The sequence below is a fragment of the Neomonachus schauinslandi genome, chromosome X (assembly GCF_002201575.2).
Source record: "Neomonachus schauinslandi chromosome X, ASM220157v2, whole genome shotgun sequence".
Lineage (NCBI taxonomy): Eukaryota > Metazoa > Chordata > Mammalia > Carnivora > Phocidae > Neomonachus > Neomonachus schauinslandi.
The window spans coordinates 23,323,694-23,329,214 of record NC_058419.1 but is presented as its reverse complement, the minus strand read 5'-3'; positions in this window follow the sequence as shown (position 1 = coordinate 23,329,214).

Below are 5,521 nucleotides of genomic sequence, written 5' to 3'. Positions count from 1 at the left end.
ATTTTATATTTCTTCCTGTTTCAGTTTGGTAGTTAATATATTTCTAGAAATTTATCCATTTCTTCCAGATTGTCCAATTTGTTGACATATTTTTCATAATATTCTGTCATAATTGTTTGCATTTCTGTGGTATTGGTTGCTATTTTTCCTCTCTCATTTGTGACTTCAGTTATTTGGCTCCTTTCTCTTCTATTTTTGATAAGTCTTGCTAGAGGTTTATTAATTTTATTAATTTTTTCTCAGAGAACCCACTCCTGGTTTCATTGATCTCTTCTGCTCTTTTTGTTTCTTGTTTTGTTTTAGTTTCTATATCCTTTATTTCTGCTCCAATCTTTATTATTCCTTTCTTCTGCTTGTTTCAGTCTTCATTTTTGGTTCTTTTTCTACCTCCTTTAGGAGTAAGGTTAGGTTGTTTATTTGAGATTTTTCTTGCTTCTTGAGGAAGGCCTGTATTGCTATATACTTCCCTCTTAGGACTGCTTTTGTTTGGGATCACTGTGTTTTCACTTTGATTTGTTTCCGTGTATTTTTTTTTTATTTCTTCTTTAATTTCCTGGTTGACCCATTCATTTTTTTTTTTATTTGACCCATTCATTCTTTAGTAGGAGGTTCTTTAATCTCCATGTATTTGTGGTCCTTCCAAATGTCTTCTTGTGGTTGATTTCAGCATTGTGTCTGAAAATATGCATGGTATATGATTTCAACCTTTTTGTACCAGGTGAGACCTGATTTATGACCCAATATGTGATCTGTTCTGGAGAATGTCCCATATGCACTTGTTAAGAATGCGCATTCTACTGCTTTAGGATGAAGTGCTCTGAATATATCTGTTAAGTCCTTCTGGTCCAGTGTGTCATTCAAAGCCATTGTTTCCTGTTGATTTTCTGCTTAGATGATCTGTTTATTGACGCAAGTGGGATGCTAAAGTCCTCTACTATTTTTGTATTATTATCAATCAGTTTCTTTATGTTTGTTATTGTTTTCTATATGTGGGTGCTCCCAAGCTGAGGGCATAAATATTTACAATTGTTAGATCTTCTTGTTGGATAGTCCCTTTTATTATTCTATAGTGTACTTCTTCATCTTTTGTTTCAGTGTTTGGCTTAAAATCTGCTAGCCTATCCTGGCTTTCTTTGGACATTCATTTGCACAATAAATTGTTCTCCATCCCCTCACTTTCAATCTGCAGGTATCTATAGGTCTAGAATGAATCTCTTCTATGCAGCATATATATGGGTCTTGTTTTGTTATCCATTCTGACACCTTATGTCTTTTCATTGGAATATTTAGTTCATTTACATTTAAAGTTAAATACTGATAGATGTGTATTCAGTGCCATTTTATTACTTCTTTTGTTGTTGTTTCTGGAGATTTTCTCTGTTTCCTTCCAGTCTTTGCCACTTTTGGTCTTTCTTTCACATCAAAGTGTTACCTTTAATATTTCTTACAGGGCCAGTTTAGTGGTCATGAACTCTTTTAGTTTTTGTTTGTTCTCTCCTTCTATTCTGAATGATAGCCTTGCTGGATAATGTATTCTTGACTGCAAGGTTTTTTTTGTATGTTTGTTTTTGTTTTTTCCCATTCAGCAAATTGAATATATCATGCCACTTTCTTCTAGCTTCCCAAGTTTCTGCAGAGAGATCTGCAGCTAAGCTTAAGGGTCTTCCCTTGTAAATTAGGGATTTCTTTTGTCTTGTTGCTTTTAGGATTTTTTCTTTATCACTATATTTTGCAAATACAGCTATAATATGTCTTGTTGTTGGCCTGCTTTTGTTGATTTTGATGGGAGTTCACTGTGCCTCCTGGATTTGAATGTCTGTTTCATTCCCCAGATTAGAGAAGTTTTCAGCTATTATTCCCTCAAATAAATCTTCTACCCCTTTTTCTCTCCCCCCTCTTCTGTGACTCCTATAATAGAAATGTTAACATTTGATGGAGTCACTCAGTTCCCTAACAGTTCTCATGTTCCATAATTATTCTCTCTCTTTTGTTCAGCTTTATTATTTTCCATTATTCTATCTTCTATATCTATTTTTCATTCCTCTGCTTCTTCCATCCTTGGTCATTACATCTGGTCAGTTTCAAATTTCAGTTATGGCTCTTTTCATTTCTGACTGATTGTTTTTTAACTCCTTTGTCTCTGCTAAAGGTTTCTCTAATATCTTCTATGCTTTTTCTCAAGCTCAGTGAATACCCTTATGATTGTTGCTTTAAATTCTCCATTAAGCACATTACTTATATATGTTTTGATTAGATATCTGGTCATGACTTTTGTTGTTGTTGTTCTTTCTTTTGAGATGAGTTCCTCCATCTTGGCATTTTCTCTAAGTCTCTGTCTACTTCTCTGTGTTAGAAAAGCCCATTATGTTTCTTGCTCCTGATAATAATGGCTTTATGAGGAAGAGTTCATATAGTGTCCAGGAACTGGTACTTCAGGGAATGGCTCTGGTGTGTGCTGTATGCACTCTCCTTCTGTGTTTTGACTCCTCTATCCCTTTAGGCCAGTGGTCTGCAGAGGCTCTCCTTGCCTGCTGTGGGCAGTGTTTGGAGCTTGGCCAGAGTGTGGTGGGTTTTATTTATTTTTATTTTTTAAAGATTTTATTTATTTATTTGACAGAGACAGAGAAAGAGAGCCCAAGCATGGGGAGTGGTAGGTAGAGGGAGAGAGAGAAGCAGGCTCTCTGCCAAGCAAGGAGCCCAATGTGGGGCTCAATCCCAGGATCATGGGATCATTACCCTAGCTGAAGGCAGACAGTTAACCAACTGATCCACCCAGGCATCCTCAGAGTGTGGTGGATTTTAAATAGGTGTGCTTTCATCCGCTTATTAAAGAGAGTTGGTGCTACTTCCATTAGAACTGAAGCCTTGCAGAACTCTGGTCAGTAGATACGGTGTGTGCCTGGGTTTCTGCTGGTCTTTGGAGGAAGGGGCCCATTGTGCTGGTCCTTAAACACACTTGCCTGAGAAAAGCAGTACCAACAAAGTGCAGAGGGCCAGGACTTGGTGTCAGCAGGTTAAGTAGCCAGTGTTGGTGCTGTGCTGTTTACTGAAGTTGGTTTATCCTGAGGGCACTGCGGAGAGGAGGGAAATGGGCACCAGCCAGCTCCTTTGTCCCCAGAGAGGGATCTCTGTGCTTGCTGCTTTCAGGGAAGCACTCCCAGAAGAGCAAATAATGTCCCCTCTTGCATCCCAGGCATTTTCAGATCACCATTTTCACGCTGTCTATCTCCAGGTTGCTTACCTGCCTGGAGCAGCTCAGTGCACTTTGGGCTCTATCCCAGCCAAGCCTGCTGACTTTTAAAACTCCAAACTTTAGGGACGTGTGGTGGCAGGGTTCTTCACTGGTCTTCTGGGAGAGGGTCTTACTTCACTGGGACTGATACAGGTTTGACCAAGAAGGGCAGTCACACCAGAGTGCAGAAGCATGGGATTTGAAGCAAAGCAGGCTAAACAGCCAGTATCCAGGTTAGCAGCCCTCAGCAGGTGTCTCTGTGCTTATGCTGAAGGGCAGAGGAGGGAAATGGTGCCCCCTGGCTCTTTTGTCCCTGGAGAGGCATCTCTGTGAATGCTACCTCTCATAGATGTACTCCAAAAAGACTGCACAGTCTCTCACCCATGTGCCTTAGGGGATCCTCAGATTGCACCATCTGCTCTGGAGCTGTTTACCTGCCTTATCTCCAGGAGTAAGGAAGCACCCTCAAGGCTATATCCCAGCCAAGCCCACCAATCTTTAAAACTGCAGTCTTTGAGCCCCACCAGTTGCAAAAACTCACAAAAATCAGCCCCTTTCATTTTCCCAGACAGTGGCTTTGGGGAAGTGCTCTCCTTGTGTATATCCCTGTGTGCTCCACTCTTTATCATCTTTCTCAGAAATCAGGGTTGCCTCCCCTCCACAGCACCAAGGATCCATTTGTCCCCCAAACCACATCTCTGTACTTCCTACCGTCCATAATGTGATGCCTTCTCTCTTTCTAGTTGTGCAGTTTGTTCTGTCAGTCCTCAGGTCAATTTCTTGAGTATTCAGAATGATTTGATAGTTATCTAGCAGTGTTTTGAGGGATAAGACATGCTTAGGGTCCTTCTACTATGCCACCATCTTATCTCCTTTGTTCATATATACATATTTTCCTTCTAGAAGTTTGGGATGTGCATTGTTCTTTTCCTAGTTCAATTAGATTTAAGGTTAGGTTACTACTTTGAAATTTTTCTCACTTTCTTGAGGTAGGTATGTATTGCTATAAACTTTTAGAACAGCTTTAACTGCATCCTAAAGATTTTGGACCACTGTGCTTTGTTTTCATTTGTCTCCATGTATTTTTTTATTTCACCTTTGATTTCTTGTTTGACCAATTCATTGTGTAGTAGTATGCTATTTAACCTCCATGTATTTATGTTCTTTTTTAGATTTTGTGTGTGTGTGTGTGTGTGTGTGTGTGTGTGTGTGTATGTGTGGCTGATTTCTAGTTTCATACTGTTGTGGCTGGAAAAGATGCTTGATATGACTTCAGTATTTTTGAATTTGTTGGGATTGGTTTTGTGGCTTAATATGTTATCTTTTCTGGACAATGTTTCATATGCACTTGAAAAGAATGCGTATTCTGCTGTTTTAGGAAGGAAGGTTCTGAATGTATCTGTTAAATCCATCTGGTCCAGCATGTCATTCAAAACCAGTGTTTCTTTATTGATTTTCCGTTTGGTTAATCTATCCATTGATGTAAGTGGGGTGTTAAGGTCCCCTATTTTTATTGTATTACTATCAATTATTGCCTTTATGTTAGTCAATAGCTGCTTTATGTATTTGGGTGTTCCCATCTTGAGTGCATAGATATTTACAGTTGTGACAAATTCTTGTTGGTTTGTTCCCTCTATGATTATATAGAATCCTTCTTTGTCTCTTGTTACAGGCTTATTTTTTCTGATTTGAATATTGCTTTCTTTTCACTTCCATTTGCATGATAGATGCTTTTCCATCCTTTCACTTTCAGTTTCCATGTGTCTTTAGGTCTGAAATGAGTCTCATGTAGGCAGAATAAAGATGGGACTTGCTTTTTTAGTCATTCAGTCATCCTGTTTCTTTTGTTCAGTGTTAGTTCATTTATATTCAAAGTAATTATTGATTGGTATGTACTTATTGCTATTTTGTTTCTCATTTTACAATAGTTTCTGTAGTTCTTCTCTTGCTCTCTTCTTTTGTCATTTGATGTCTTTCTTTAGTACTATACTTAGATTCCTTTGTCTTTATTTTTTTGAATATCTATTACTAGCTTTTTTATTTGTGGTTACCCTTAGGTTTATATATACCAATTTATGCATATAACAGTCTGTATTAAGTTGGTCACTTAAGTTTGAACCCATTCTAAAAGCACTAAATTTGTACTCTCTTTTCCTGACATATTTTAGCTCTATGGTGTTAAACTTCACATCTTTTATTTGGCGAATCCCTTGATTGATTTTTATAGGTGTACTTGATTTTACTGCTTTTTCAATTTCTACTTTTCTTAGCCCTGCTTATGGTCTTTCT